At 43.1% G+C, this 16,937-nt stretch overlaps 1 protein-coding gene and 1 pseudogene across 2 annotated transcripts in view; one reads left to right on the top strand and one right to left on the bottom strand.

The window, feature by feature from the left end:
• Positions 1-16,937, top strand: part of DGKI (diacylglycerol kinase iota) — a 491,181-nt gene that overhangs the window by 136,157 nt on the left and 338,087 nt on the right. The window lies entirely within an intron of this gene.
• LOC136171053 (WD repeat-containing protein 20 pseudogene) lies at positions 1,436-1,735 on the bottom strand (annotated as a pseudogene).

Raw genomic sequence — 16,937 nt, 5'->3', positions numbered from 1 at the left:
ATAAATGCAAACTCATTCATGGACATGATTTTTTTTAAAAATTACAGTGGCTAGAAAAGAGCTTAAATGTCCAACATATAATGCAAATGTATCCACAAGATATTACCACATGAAAATGAAATTTTATAGAAAAGTTAATGTGCTCAAGTAAATTACACAGCTGAAGGCTCATTTACATGTTTAAGATTTGTCTTGTTTAAAATCATTTTTTGGTGTAGTTTTGAAAAGATCTTGTAGTTTATCCTTCATTGAGTAGGACTAAAAGTGGGCACCATTATGATACTTCCAGGCAAGAGACCTATTTTTATGATGCAAACCAGAGATACCAGGTACAGATACAGTTTCCCACTAAAATGCTTCAGAAACAGCATATTTTAGAAGGAAAAAAAATTTTTTAACGTAATGTCTACACTAGTAACAATATATTTAGCTTTTAGACACTTTTAAATTATTTTGTAAATCAATTTAATAACTTAAAATTCTAAACTTATTTTCAGAGAAAAAGCTGATCCTTTCAGTCACTGCATCAATGTCAAGATAAACGCTCCTGTTTGACAGATGCTCTTAACGCTTATTTGAACTGTATTTCACACCTACTGAATGTTTTGGGCCTTTAAAGTTCATTATAGTCATAATGCTAAAAATCACAACAGCTGTACTGCAATACTCTCTTTTAAAGAGCTGTAGATAAAAGTTAAGTAACTCGTCAAAGGTCACCCAACAAGTCAGTGACAAAGTTGAGGGTATGACTAAAAACTTCAACTCCTAAACTACTAACTACTTCAGACTTCCAATTCTGTAAGAGAACATAGTCAAGCGATTTACCTGCAGTAATTTATAACAGGATACCTCAAACACAGTAATATACTTAGCACAGACACTAACAGAAAGGCTCACCTAGAACAAATGAGACAACTTGCTCTATCTAGATACCACTGCCACATTCCTAGATCTTGTAACCAAGCAAAAACCCACTGCTTCTGGATACAGTATATCCTGGGAAACGTTCACCCTTCAATACATACAATCTATTTTCACACTAACTGACCATTTATAAATTAATCTGTTAACACCTTTTCCCACGCCCAGGTGCTGGCGGGGGCGGGGGGGAGGCTGGTGAGGGCATTCATTTCCTCATTTTTCCAAGAGTCAACTCCCAGACGGCGTATCTCAAAAGTAAGCAGTTCTCAATGAGAACACAGTTACGTAGTCAATGAAAGAAAAGTTCTAATAAGTTCCTTCTTTCAAAGAGATACTTCAAGAGGGTGATTACATGCTTGCCAGAATTACTGTTAAAATCGCCCGCCCAGAATAATGGTTCTTGTGAAGCAGCTTTTAAGGCATATCCCTCCCTTGCTGGGCACATACAGTCTGACTTGTTGGACGAGGATGGATCTGGGCACGCTCCTACAGCATCCCTAGGAAGCAGCTCAGTTCACGGAAAACATCTCCTCCACTCCCAAGTGTGGTCCTCATTCCGTTCCAACTTGCGGACCCCCTTGTAGATATAGAAGTACAGCTCCCGGCCCACATTGAAGCAGAGGCGGTCGCCGTTACCAGACTGGTCCTTGAGGTTTACGAAGGAGACGCGGACAGGGTTAGAGCCCTGCGAGGTGAAGGGCACCCGGTTGGGCCGGCTGTACTCCGAGTGCGGCAGCAGCTTGTACAGACCTTCCCGGGTGGTGAATTGGGTCTTAATCTCGTTCATCTCCTTCCCTCCTCCCTCCGTCGCCATCTTGGAAAGCAGCGTTCATCCTGCCCTAAGTGCCCGGATCACGCCCACCGCGCAGGCGCCGTCCCGGGCTCTCGCTCTTTGTCAACAGTAAATTAAAAAAAAAAAAACAAACATATTGTAGAAGTGGATTTGACTGAATCTAGCGATAATTGGTTGTGGAGGTTGAGGGTGATGGAGTCCATGGGGAAGACTCAGCAGCTGAGGGGATAGAACAACCTTTGAGTTCTTCCCAGGTGACGTGAGTGGTAAAGCACTGCCTGCCAATACAGGAGACTCAAAAGATCAGGGTTTGATCCCTGGGTTAGGAAGATCCCCTGGAGTAGGAAATGGCAACCCACTCTACCATTCTAGCCTGGAAAATTCCATGGACAGCAGAGTCTGGAAGGCTACAGTCCTTGGAGTCTCAAAGAGTCAGACACAACTGAGCGACTGAGCACACAGCAATAAGAACTATTGGGATGAAGAAAGAACCAAACCTTCCATTTAAAGCATGGTAGGTATGAGGAATCTTCTAGGTGAGATATAAAGCAAGCAGTAAGAAACATGTCTTAAAACTCAACATTCAAAAAATGAAGATCATAGCATCCCATCCCATTGCTTCATGGCAAATAGACGGGAAAACAATGGAAACAGTGACAGAGTTATATTCTTGGGCTCCAAAATCACTGCAGATGGTGACTGCAGCCATGAAATTGAAAGACACTTGCTCCTTGGAAGAAAAGCTATGACAAACTTACACAGCATATTAAAAATCAGAGATATTACTTTATCTACAAAGATCCATATAGTTAAAGCTGTGACTTTTCCAGTAGTCATGTACAGATGTGAGAGCTGGACAGTAAAAAAGGCTGTGTGCCAAAGAATTGATGCCTTTGAACTGTCGTGCTGGAGAAGACTCTTGAGAGCCCCTTGAACCGCAAGGGGATCAAGCCAGTCAATCCTAAAGGAAATCAACCCTGAATATTCATTGGGAGGACTGATGCTGAAGCTGAAGCTCCAGTACTTTGGCCACCTGATGCAGAGAGTCAACTCACTGGAAGAGACCCCAATGCTGGAAAAGATTCAAGGTGGGAGGAGAAGGAGGCGGCAGAGGATGAGATGGCTGGATGGCATCACCAACTCAATGGACGTGAGTCTGAGCAAACTCTGGGAGATGGGGAATGGTGAAGAAAAGGGAAGCCTGGCATGCTGCTATATCCATGGGGTCACAAAAAGTCGGACATGACTGAGTGACTGAACAACAGGGAAACATGAGGCTTAAAAGAGTCTGTTGGGCTACAGACAAGGCACGCTACAACAGTTAACATTTGATGAGGATTTGGGCATTTTAATAACTCATTTTAGGTACTGTATTACAGTTATGCAAAAAGAGGTGATGTACTTGAAAATACCCCCTGAACAAAGGAAAGATATTAGATTGGGGCCAATAAAAATCTGTCAATAAACTTAAAGAGTGTAAGAGAGGCTCAGAGAGAAATTTAAAACTTTCCCCTTTTTTTCCTCTTGTTGTTTAATTTACATGGAAATGTATCCTTGAAAGGGAAATAGAGGCTGTTACCGGAAGTCAGGATATAAAAGTATGGGAAGAAAGTAAACAGATTAGTTTACCACCAATTTTAATTTTCTAGGGCTAATTAAGTCTATTTATGTTTTAAAATGAGAAAAATATCACAAAAGTCATTTCACAAAAATTACACATTTAAAAAGTTATTTTAAATAGAAATCCCTCTGGTTAGAGTCTATTTTTTTCAAGCTGAAGGGAAGCTTTCCAGCAAGGTCCAAGGATTTAATGTGGCTTTGATGTCTCCAGGTCACCTCAGGGACATAGTGACATAATAAAGAAAATGAAAAGGAGGATGTTATAGGCCTGAAATTTTAAATAATTGAAGGAAGCTTGATTCGACTAGGGGAAATTTGGCTATTTTGACCATTTATCAAAATGGTTTGACTTGTATCTTTGCCCAGAAGAATATATTTCCAGGATCTTGAACTGTAGACTTTTTTTTTTTTTTAATTAAATTTTATTGCAGTGTAGTTGATTTACAATGTTAGTTTCTGCTGTGTAGCAAAGTGAGTCAGTTATGTACATGCATGCTAAATCACAGTCGTGTCCCCCTCTTGGCGACCCTATGGACTGTAGCCCAACAGGCTACTCTGTCCATGGGATTCTCCAGGCAAGAATACTGGAGTGGGTTGCTATGCCCTCTTTCATGGGATCTTCCCAACTCAGGGATTGAACCCACATCTCTTATGTCTCCTGCATTAACAGTTGGGTTCTTTACCACTAGCCCCACCTGGGAAGCCTGAATCAGTTATGCATATGCATATATCACTCTTTTTTAGATTCTGTTCCCATATAGTTTATTACAGAATATTAAGTACAGTTCCCTGTGCTATGCCATAGGTTCTTATTCATTATCTGTTTTATATGGTAGTATGTATATGTCAGTCCCAAGTCTTCTTAAGCAGCAAAACCAAGAAGACCAACAATTCCACTGATGTATTTCTCCTCTTGGTTGAATATCTTTTAGCCAATTCTTTTCTTGGCTGCCTAATGCAAGTGTTGCACATATGAACACACACATGCACACACATTTGATTCAGCAGAAATGCAGGCAGGAAGGAAGCCTAGGGAGTAGGCATGGAAGAGAAAGCACTGGCTCTGGGAGGGTGTGGTATTAAGAATAAAAGGGGGAGATGCCAGCAGAATACTTCTGATGAGTTAATCAGGAATCCTTTGTGTACCTTTTCCCCTTCCATCCCTTTTTCCCTCTATGACTTAGTAACTGTAATAGTTATTCTCTTTTCTAACCTGATTCCCCGCCCCCTCTTCATCACTAGCTGCTGCTTTTTAGCCTCCTTTCTAGAATAGTATTGCCTTTGCTACTTACCATTGTTGGAAAGCCCCAGGGTGCAGAACTAGCTCTTCTTTTCTTCTCTCTTCCCAGCTGCTCCCCACTGGGACCTCATCTGGCCGAATGACTTTAAATACCATTTGTATGCTAAGGACTCGCAAGTATCGTCTGGGTCCTGCTGTCTGTCCTGAACTCCAGACTCCCTGCTTGACATGTTGGTTTAGATGCTTGATTCCACATCCCCAACACTTGGCCCTCCCTCAGGGTGCCCATCTCACCGTTTCGTTCTAAAACATTGAGTCATCCTTAGCTTCTCTTTTTAACTCACAATCCTCCTTCAGTCCATTAGCAGATGGCTCTGCTTTCAAGATGTGTCTCGAATCTTACCACTTCTTGTTCTTCTCCTTTGTTGTTGTTTCTGGCCATGCCCTACAGCATGCAAGATCTTAGTTACCTGACCAGGGTTCAAACCTGCATTGCCTGCATTGGAAAGCAGATTCTTTACTATTGGACCACCAGGGAAGTCCCAACCTTTCCATTTCTGACCACCAGCCCTGTTCCTGTTCTCACCCAAGTCACTATTTTCTGGACTACTTCAGTAGCCTCCTAAATAGTTTTTCTGATTATACCTGTCCCTTTCCACATACATTCAGATCTGTTCTCCACACACCAGCTAATGCAACCTTTTGCGATGTAATTTTGTTCTGACCACTTCTTGGCTCAAAAAACTCTAATGGCTCATCTTGACCTAGAAAGCATTGCGTGTTCTGACCTCAGAGGCCTCTCCGATCTCTTCTCCTGTCACTCTTGCCCTTGCTTTATTGAGGTCTAGCCTCACTGACATTCTTGCTTGTCCCTGAACAAGACAGAATTCTGAGGGACTCTTCACTTGGAGTTACTGCTGTCTGGAATTCTTTCACCAAATAGACCAAATAACACCAAAGTGGTGCTCTCTCACTTCATCTGCCCAAGTGTCGTCTCCTCCAAGACGGCTTTATAACACCTTATCTAGAACAGCATCCTTTACTCTCTCATGCTTGCTCCCCATCTCTGCCATCACACTTTTATTGTTCAGTCACTCAGTCGTGTCTGACTCCTTGCAACTCCATGGGCTGAAGCACACCAGGCTTCCCTGTCCCTCACCATCTCCTGGAATTTGCTCAAACCCATGTCCATCAAGTTGGTGATGCCATCCAACCGTCTCATCCTCTGTCATCCCCTTCTCCTCCTGCCTTCAGTCTTCCCCAGCATCAGGGTCTTTTCCAGTGAGTCAGCTCTTTGCATCAGGTGGCCAAAGTATTGGAGCTTCGACTTCAGCATCGGTCCTTCTAACGAATATTCAGGGTTGAATTCCTTTAGGTAAGAGATGAGCCTGGTTATTAAGCAAGGGCCAGAGAGGCCGTGAAAGGAATTTGGACTTTCCTCAGGCAAAGGGAAACATGAAACAGCTTGAAGCAGGAACTTGAAGTGCATAGATTTATACTTTTAAACAATCACAGTGGTGACCCTGTAGAGAATGGGCTGGAAGGCAGGCAAGCAGATGGCAGGGAGACCAATTCAGAAGGTCTTGCAATAGCCCAACAAAGAGGTGATGGTGACCTGGTCCAGGGCAGAGGTGATGGGAAGGTAGTATAGATTTGAGGTGCAAAGGACTCAGTGATGTGGGCGAGGAAGTGGGAGGTATAGACAGCTTCATTTAGAGGGGTCAGTTAATCAGTCACTTCACTTCTAAGAATTCATTCTACAGATCGACTAGTTACTGGGGCATATACACAGGCCTTGTTTCCGAAGATCTTCATTGTAGGGCTGTATATAGTGAGGTTAGAAACAGTATAGTGCAGGGCCTTGCACAAGCCCAGGAGCTGCTGCTCATGGAGAAGACAATGTAAGGAGTGCCTTGAATTTGTGCAGCTGGTAAAATAATGACTGAATCACAATGAACTGTGATGCAGCAGTGAAAAGGCAGGATGCAAGCCTTTAAGTACTGATAAAGATGTAATGACTACCAAGATATATTACAAAGTGAAAAGGAAAAGGTTCACAACAGTGAATGGTCTGCTGTGGTTTGTGTTATAAAAATCTATTTGTACACACATATATACACTTGGAAAGGCATAACACAGTTCTGGAAAGATATGTAAAATCTTTTAATGTAAGTATTGATATTTTACAGAAAATTAGAAAAAGACTTGAAGGCTAAAAGTAGTAAGGAAACATCTTTTTAAAGCTAATTTTTAAAATCTTTATGTATTACCTGTTATGATAATAAAATTAAAAAATAATTCATGGAGACTTGATAATGCAGACAGTTAAATTCATTAGCAAATGGGAATAAAGCAAGCATGATACTGGTTTATATGTATTTAGAAACCTCTGAAACAATAAAGATTTAGACCATAAGTATAAATTCCAAGGCAAAATTAAATATGAATATAATAAATGTGGAATTTGAAATAGTATGTGGGGGGAGGGACAGTGTATGAATGTAGTTAATTGACCTTAGAAATTAATGCACACATGTAGGATTAAGGTTTGAAAGTAGAGATCTGGATTTAGGAATATCATCATAGAAACTTTAAATATCTAATAATTTTACCAAAAATTGTACTTTGCAAATTACTCTAAGGACTTGACGGTAAATGTTAAAATTTGTAAGACTGATGAGTTTTAGGTTACACTTCCAGTTCTCAGATAATATTAGTTCCTTAAAACACATGAGGAGCTCCGTGTCCTATAGCAGGTGCGGAAACACTGGGGCAGCTCTGAGGATTTTCTCCGTCCACCAGGGCACGTGAACACTCTGCATAAAGAACACGCGGTGTGATTGAGAAGATTCACGGGCAGGACCAGAACATTAGATGGAGTTTGTCCTTCTGAATTTCTCTCCACTCTAATTCTGTAAGTCACCCAGGTCATTTGAGATGGGGCAGACTTCACCAGCCCTCACTTGCCTGTGCATCTCACTAAAATGCTTCAGGGCCAGATGGTGACTTTTCTTAGAATGTGCCAGGGCTTTAGGTGAGCTTGGGATTGGAACATTTTCTAGTTGCAGTTACCAAATTCACTATTGACATTATTTGGATGTCAGAAAACCTTAAAAATAAGTCTTGAGGGAAAGGAATGACACATGAAAGGCAAATTCCAGGTGGAGCATGCTTTTATTCCTCATTCCTTTTCTATCTGTGATAGTGAAAGTCATTCAGTCATGTCTGACTCTGCGACTCTGTGGACTATACAGTCCATGGATTTGTTGAGGCCAGAATACTGGAGTGGGTAGCCTTTCCCTTCTCCAGGGGATCTTGCCAACCCAGGGATCAATCCCAGGGGTCGAACCCAGGTCTCCCGCATTGCAGGCGGATTCTTTCCTAGCTGAGCCACAAGGAAAGCCCAAGAATACTGGAGTGGGTAACCTATCCCTTCTCCAGCGGATCTTCCCAACCCAGGAATTGAACTGGGGTCTCCTGCATGGCAGGTGGATTCTTTACCAGCTGATTTACCAGGGGAGCCCAGGAATGCTGGAGTGGGTAACATATCCCTTCTCCATTGAATCTTCCTAACCCAGGGATAGAACTGGGGTCTCCTGCATTACAGGCAGATTTATTACCAACTGAGCTACCAGGCAAGCCAGAAGATAGATATTTTCTATCTGTAGGAAACCAGTAACTCAAACAATTGAGAGTATATTTCAGTTCAGTTCAATAGTATCCAATTCTTTGTGACCCCATGCACTGAAGCATGCCAGGCCTCCCTGTCCGTCACCAACTCCTGGAGTTTGCTCACACTCATGTCCATTGAGTCAGTGATGCCATCCAACCATCTGTAGTCCCCTTCTCCTCCTGCCTTCAATGATTCCCAGCATCAGGGTCTTTTCCAGTGAGTCAGTTTTTCGCATCAGGTTGCCAGAGCTTCAGCTTCAGCATCAGTCCTTCCAGTGGATATTCAGGACTGATTTCCTTTAGGATTGTCTAGTTTGATCTCCTTGCAGTCCAAGGGACTCTCAAGAGTCTTCTCCAACACCACAGTTCAAAAGCATCAATTTTTCAGTGCTCAGCTTTACATATATGTATAAAGTGAAAATTATTGTATTGTCTGATTATCATTCCTCTCTAATAATCCTCTCAGAGACAAGAGTCCTAGCTTTGTGATGCCCTTGTTGGAAAGCCCAGCTTGCTTGTCTCTGAAGAGGATGTTGATTGACACCATTGTAACTGCAGAGTAATGCAGGAGTAGAGTGTAGGGTCTTTCCTCTTATCTTGACAATGAATCCAAATAGAATGCTGCTCAGTGCGGTTTGTAGATGTCTAGCTTCAGAACTTTCTGGGGAGTTTATTGGAAATATACATTTATGCCCCCCCCCCCCTCCTCAAAACCACTGGACCAGGAATCCCACCAGGAGCTGGGAATTTTTGATAAAGAAACTTCCCAGGTGATTCTGATTGAAGTGGTTTGGGAACCTTGGTGCTGAGGGGTCATGCCACCCCAGCCAGCCTCCAATGAACCCGTAAGTGCCTCGTTTGCCCCCTCTTCCTCCAGTACCATTCAGCGTGGGGGCCTGTGGAGGAGCGTGGCTCCATGGGAATTCCTGATGAATGTACCTTAGAAAATGATAGACTCATGTTCAAGGGGAAAACGGAGGCATATAGCTCTTAAACTATGTGATTTATGGATCAAATGCAGCAGGGCTTACCCAGAAAATCGCCTGGCTTTAAGAGATGTTCCTAAAATACCTGAGGGAGTTGTAACTAATTCTTGGCCGAGGAGACAGCTGAGAGACCCTGGCGCCCCCACTTCGCCCCGTGCGGCTCTGAGTCCATCAAGGGCTCCGAGAGCACATACCTTTCAACATGGTATTTGAGCCCAGAATCCTAGTTGGGCTGCAGACAGTACTTAGGTGATTTTAGGGCACATTTCAAGTGGACTCAGGTTTTATGCTGTTTAAGTTTCAGCAGCATCTTTTGAAGGTAGATACAGAATAGCAAATGGATGCAGAAAATCTAACTGTCCAAGAAGCTAAAATACTGTGCACCAAGGCCAAGGACTTTCTGCTGACCAATGTATCAACAAAGTGAAGGACACAGTGTCCCTTGTGTATTTTTAACAGAATCCATTCCACTGAAAATTTGGGACTGCTTTCATTGTCATCACATTTCCAAGTCTCTCCAAATGGATGTGGACAGCTTTTTTCCTTTTTTTTTTTCTGTGCAGACCATTTTAAAAATCTTTATTTGAATAAGAATTTGTTACAATATTGCTTCTGGTTTTTCTTTTTTTGGCTGTGGGATCTTAGTTCCCCAAGCAGGGATTGAACCTGCACCCCCTGCCCTGGAAGGTAAAGTTTCAACCACTGAACCGCCAGGAAAGTCCCCCAGATGGACAGTTTTTGTTCATGTCAGACCGCTGTCACCTTCCATGGCAGAGTACTTCCCAGCTCTCTGAGTCACTTATGCTCCCAAAAGGAGCTTCTTGTCCCCGTCACTGCTCAAGGCTGGGAGAGCCCCTGGCAGAGTCCCAGAGATCACTGTACTCACTTGTAGGAATTACCAGCTGCCTGTGACTGTGATGTTCCCATGTTTTCTGCAGTCCTCCGTGGACTCCCAGGGTTTTCAGAGGGCGTCCCCTCCATGTCCGTGAGGGTATTGCCACTCTGAGCAAGCCTCACGGTCTTTGAGGCGGTGACACTGTGACTGGCTTGTGTCGGCTGGAACCTTGTGTGTCCCGCAGAGAAAGCTCTCGGGTCCCCCAGACAGGGCCTGCGTCAGAAAGAAGTCTTTGGCCTACACTTTTAGTCACAGAGCCTCTTCCTCGCTGGCTTTGGTTCCTTCTCCAGCCTCTCCTGTCAACACTCACATCACATCTCCTGGCAGGGTGGGCATCTCTTCCCCAAGGGGCTGCCCTTTGGATTTGAATCCCAAGTTTAACCTTGATTTACTTGTGATTTCAGGGTTAGCCGCTCAGTTGTGTCCGACTCTCTGTGAACCCACAGGTTGTAGCTCGCTGGATTCCTCTGTCCATGGGATTCTCCAGGCAAATATACTGGAATGGGTAGCCACTCCCTTCCCCAGGGGACCTTCCTGACCGAGGGATCAAACCTGGGTCTCTTGGAATGGCAGGCAGATTATCTGTCACCTGAGCCAGGCAAGTGATACAACCTCATCATCGTCATCCACAGAACTGCTCTCACAATACTAACCATACAGCCTAATGTTTGCCTTTTGTAAAAAAACAAGAAAAAACTCTTGCTTGTCACTGTTCTCCTCCCAAGGCTGGGAGCCATTGTCCAGTCCTATTGCTTCTCGTTTCATTCACTTGAGATGCTGTGAGCGGGCAGGACCCCTTGGTGAGTTATCACTTCCCATTCCGGGTGGGCCTGCACTCTGAGCACTTCTGAGAAGGCTGTCCTTGAGAAGCACTGCTTTTCTGGTGGAAGAGAACGGGTCTCACGATTTCTCCTTCCCTAGTGGATTGCAACAGCCGTAAGATGGAGTGGTAGTCTGCCCCAAGGATGCTAAGGGGGAGTTTAATACCGTCAGGGGTAGTGTATGTGGAAGTGGTTTGATAAGTACATGCTGAGATGTTTTCCAGCCCAGAGTGGCCATTCTGGGCACCAGGTTTTATATAAGTCTTCAGGAGAAGATGAGGTGTGAACCCCCTTGTTCCTGTGTTAGAATTTCTTGTTTTCCTTTTTCATGCCTGCTTTCCACCCACGTGATATCCCACTTTTCATTAATTCTTATGGAAATTTGTCTGAACACTTCCAAATATCCATATAAAATGTTCAAAGTAAAATCAAAGTAAAAAAAAAAAATTCTGTGCAAGTGTGTGTCCACACACAGACACACTCATATAGAGTGTTACTGAGCTATGCCTGCATTTCCTGAAAATGAGCAAACAAGACCCACCATTAAGCCTTAGAGAGGTTCCCCTGCATCTTAGAAAATGCTGATGTCACTTAAAATGTGCTGTCTACTCTTAGATTTTATTTTGTTTACCATCTTCCTGAGACATGCTCCCTACAGCCAAAATGCCAACTCCTTATTTTAAATAGAATGTTGGTTTCTTCTAAGTTACAGAAAGAGGAAAAAAAAAAAAACACCACAGTCTTTCATTTGTTTCCTTCTGGAAAGCCAAGAAAAGCATGTCAAAGCCATTTCTGACCAGGATTAAATAATAGGATCTTTCATATCCCACAGGTTCTAAACCAACAGATTGAAGAAAGCAATCTTTTTGGAGTTTTTCTGTGTATGGGGCGAAATTTCTTCCTTCAGTTCCAATCACTTTAAAGAATACTGGCTACCTACTATTTGCTGGTATGTTATGGTCCCAAATAAAACACAGTCCCTGTCCCCTAGTGTTCTAGAATTTAATAACGGTTAGCAAGATGAACTGACCTTATGGGACAAGTGGAATAGGACAAGTTTCATAAGATAAGAGCTGGCCTGGAAGGAGAGTATGCAGTTATCAGTGAACAAAAGACTGTTGACATACCATTGTGCAAGAAACAGGCAGAATAAAATCAACATTGGGGGGAAAATTTGCTTAGGCCAAGAGTTTTTCCAGAGGGAGAGGAAAAGGAATTGGTCAGTAATAGAACTTGTTTAAACTAGAATATGTCATACAGAGTAAAGTAAGTCAGAAGGAGAAAAATAAAGATTGTGTATTAATGCATATATGTAAAATCTAGAAAAATGGTATGAATGAATCTATTTGCAGGGCAGGAATAGAGATGCAGATGCTGAGAATGGACATATGGACATGGCAGGTGGAAGGAGGGAAATGAATTGGGAGATTGGGGCTGACATAGATACACTAACATTGGTAAAGCAGATAGCTAGTGGGAACCTGTTGAATAACACAGGAGGCTCAGCTTGGTGCTCTGTGCTGACCTAGAGGGGCAAGATGGGGAGTAGGTGGGAGAGAGCGTCAAGAGGGAGTGACGATGTGTGTGTGTGTGTGTGTGTGTGTGTGTATGGGTTTCCCAGATGGCTCAGTGATAAAAATCCACCTGCCAATGCAGGAGATGAGAGTTTGATCCCTACATTGGGAAGATCCTCTGGAGAAGGAAATGGCATCCTACTCCAGTATTCTTGCCAGGGAAATTCCATGGACAGAGGAGCCTGGTGGGCTATAGTCCATGGAGTCGCAAAGAGTCAGACATGACTAAGTAAGTATATATCTATATCTATGTCTATCTATCTACATATATGTATATACACATATAGCTGGTTCACTTCATTGTGCAGCAGATTAGAAAGCAACTATACCCCAATAAAAAAAAGTTGAGGAGTGAGAGGCTAAGGAAGTACCCGCTTTGACCTTTGGGAATTTGCATCGTCTTTTCCAGAGAGGGCAGGGATGGAAATGAAATTGGGAAAAGGGGTCCTTTCCTGGTCAGTGGTGAGATGTTCACTCCTGGCATCCCTTTCAGTCTTTCAACACACGCTGCTTGTGTTCAAGGGTCTACATTATCATTTGCTTTTAAAGATCATTAAGAGAATAGTGATTTCATTTTTAATTACCTCCCTGCTGAGTTTTCCTCCACTGGCATCTTTTGCTTTATGTTTGAGTTAACCTATTCTGGATCCAGCTGTCTTTGGGTTACTGGCGTAAAGTCGAAATGAGTGGCAGGTTGTTATAGCAACTCAATGCGCTCGCAGTTGGGGATACCTGTGGGGATTGCTCGTGAGCCTGAAGAGTCTGCAAGCTTTTCTTAGGAAATTTTGCAGTGGTTTAAAGATCTTTCTTGTGGTTTTTATTCTCATAGTGAACCTTTTCATGAATGTTCAGATTGTCTGAAGATGTTACAAAATTATAATGAGACAGTTGTAGGATGGTTACCAGAGAACTATCATGTTGAACCTGCTATTGAAGTTCTATTAAAGCTGAAAATAAGGAATATTTGGCAGAGGCCAGAGTGGTAATGGACTCTCTGATATAAGCTCTTTGGTGATGTGGCCTTTTTAGTCGGCCATTCGAGGCTTCACGCTCCTGCCCTCAGTCAGCCAGCTTCGTTCTGTCCCTTTTCTTTGTATTCCTTCCATGTAAGCACAGGGGTGATTCTTGGTACCAGCACAAGACTGTCTCTCTCACTGTCACAGCTCTGGGCCTTTGCTATGCTGCACCCTCTTCCTAGCATGCTTTGAATCTAATTCTTCATCTGGTTAAATACTTTTCATACTGAGCTAAAGTGCCACCTCCTTGGTGAAACTTTACCTGTACCCTCTTCTAGGCAAAATTCACTCCCTTTTCTGTACTCTTTGCAGACTGGTTATACCACTGAGATAATGAGTTGTGGGCTGTTTCTTCATTGTGTGATTGGTGTTCACAGCGCACAGAGTATTTCTAAGTAACATGTTTTTCCTTGTTGCTTTGCGTATTTGCATATTCCTCTTCTTTTTTTTTTCTGCACAAAAACAGGCCACTGTTGCAGGTGTCCACATTTGTTTGTTGTTGGGCCTATTATACTATAGACCCACCCTAGGTGAAGCTGGGACTTTCATCATGACCTGCCTCTAGGGCATCATAGAATACCCAAGTGATGTTTTGGATGATGCTAAAAGGGGCATTGCTACTACACTTTGAGGGACTTTCAAAATGGGAAGAAAGAGGGCAGTGGGCCTGAGCACCTTCTGTCCTGCTCCACCATCAGGCTAATGTACTGTTTGGGCCTGAGTTTCCCAGCCTAGGTTTGTCAAGAGCTGTTTAATAATACAAATGCCTCAGCCTCCGAGCATCTAATTTGGTAGGTCTGTTCACTGACTCCTAATTAAGATAATGTTTCCAGAGCTTGGCCTGAGACTCTGTGCACAGCTAGACCGAGAGGCGGCTTTCATTCCTGAATGCACACTCAGTCCCCCAGGGAGGTTTTCCAAATATCAAGGCCCAGGTCCTACCCACACCATTTGACACAGAATCTGTAACACCAGCCACTGATCTAAGCTCTTGTGCTCCTGCCTTTCACCAGGAAGCAAGATGCGAAAGGGAGCATGGCAGCATCAGCTGATTCTCCTATGGGAAACTGCAGAGAAGGCTCGTGTTTATTAGTTTTTATGGTGGTTATTTTTATTTGTGTTTTCTGATGAGGACAGAGGCATGAAGGAGGACAATGTAAACAGCCAGAAAAGAAGGGCAAGGCCATTTCAGGTGGAAGAATTCACATTTGTGAAGGCACGGAAATGAGCAATTTACTTTAGCTGATGGAAAGACTGCCTGTGTGGATTAATGAGGTAGACTTGCATGACTGGACACAAGGAAGGCGGGGTGTCTCAAGTTTAGTGGAGGAGGTGGGTCTAATGTTGAGGAGAATAAGGAGTTACTTCGTTTCTAAGTAGGAAAGTCATTTTATTTTGTTCTTTTTTTTTTTTTAATTGAAGTATAATTGCTTTACAATGTCGTGTTGGTTTCTGCTGTGCTGTTCGGGGTGATCAATCAGCTCTATGTATCCATATGTCCTTCCCCTCCCTTTTGAGCCTCCCTCCCACCTCCCCCTGTTTCATCCCCTGGGTCATCGCAGAGCTCCAAGCTGAACTTGTGTTACACAGCAGCTTCCTACTAGCCATCTGTTTTACACATTGTTTATTCACTCCGTCATGTCCAACTCTGTGCAACCCCATAGACTGCAGCACACCAGGCTTCCCTGTCCTTCACTGTCTCCCAGAGGTTGCTCAAACTCAAGTCCGTTGAGTCCATGATGCCATCCAACCATCTCATCCTCTGTTACCCACTTCTCCTGCCCCCAGTCTTTCCCAGCATCAGGGTCTTTTCTAGTGAGTCGGCACTTCACAGCAGGTGGCCAAAGTATTGGAGCTTCAGCTTCAGCATCAGTCCTTCCAGTGAATATTCTGGGTTGAGTTCCTTTAGGATTGACTTGTTTGATCTCCTTGCAGTCAAAGGGACTCTCAAGAGTCTTCTCCAACACCACAGTTCAAAAGCATCAATTCTTTGGTGCTCAACCTTCTTTATGGTCCAACTCTCACTTCTGTACATGACTACTGGAAAAACCATAGCTTTGCTATACAGACCTTTATGTTAGCAAAGTAAATGTCTCTGCTTTTTGATACACTGCTTAGGCTTGTCATAGCTTTTCTTCCAAGGAGCAAGTGTCTTTTAATTTCATGACTGCAGTCCACATCTGCAGTGATTTTGGAGCCCAGGAAAGTAACACACGGTAGTGTGTACACATGGTGGTGTATATATATCAATGCTACTCTCCCAGTTCATCCCACCCGCCCCTTCGCCCACATGTCCACGTCCACACTCTATCTGTGCATCTCTGTTCCTTCAGCAAGGGAGTGATTTTATAGTTGGCATTTAATTTCAGTAAGATGTCTTCTTACCATGCTAATGGTGTGTCTTAGCTTGGGCTGCAGAAAGACAACAATAGCAACAAGCAAACACAGACTGGGTGGCTTTTAAGCAACAGGAATATATTTCTTACAACTCTGGAGGCTGGGAAGTCCAGGGCCATGGTGCTCATTGATTTGGTTCATAATAAAGGTCCTCTTTCTGTTCTGCTGACAACCTTTGCATTATGTCACTGTGTCCTCACAAAGAGTGTGTGTGTGTGTGTGTGTGTGTGTGTGTGTGTGTGTGTGTGTGTGTGGCGGGGGAACTCTGATCTCTTCCTTTTCTTAAATAAGGACACTGATCTCATCGTGGGAGCCCCGCTGTCTTGACCTCATTTAAACCTCATTGTCTTCCTGAGACCCTGCCTCCAAATACCATCACATTGGGAGTTCAAGCCTCAACACATGAATTTGGATGGGGGAGACACAAGCATTCAGTTTATAGCAGGGTGGATTGAAATAAGTAGTAAAGTGGAAGGATTTTATTCAGGACCAGTCTGTGTGATAGTTATGGTATACTGGCTACCTCTTATTTTACAGGTTCAATTTCATGCACCAAGGTCTCATGTGGAATTTGGGCAACTCATCCTGCTCCCCTCTGCCCCACCTCTGCTTCTCTTTTCCTTTCCACGTCTCTGTCTCCAGTTCTGTGCTGGATATATCATTGTCCTTTTTCTGGGGTAAATGTCTACATGTTGGTGCAACAGAATAGAAGAAAAATTTACAAGTAACAATTACGGACATTCAGTCTTAAAGGTGAAAATTGCTTTAAAACACTCTGAATTGTTTAAAATATATACTTAAAAGCAAGTATGTGTTGGGTGTTTTTAACATTTTTGTATATCCTTCAAAGAATCTTTGAAGAAAATGATGTTAAAATTTTAGATCTGTGAAAATTTGAAATTGGATTTTTGCCTAATGTTGCTTCAGGTAATTCCATGAAGGAGAATTACCTTCAAATTGGAAGACATGAATAAATATTGATGATAGAAAAGAATATAAAAT

The sequence above is a fragment of the Muntiacus reevesi genome, chromosome 6 (genome assembly GCF_963930625.1).
Source record: "Muntiacus reevesi chromosome 6, mMunRee1.1, whole genome shotgun sequence".
Taxonomy (NCBI): Eukaryota; Metazoa; Chordata; class Mammalia; order Artiodactyla; family Cervidae; genus Muntiacus; species Muntiacus reevesi.
Note: the sequence above shows the minus strand (reverse complement) of the source record. Positions and strands in the feature narration are given on the sequence as shown.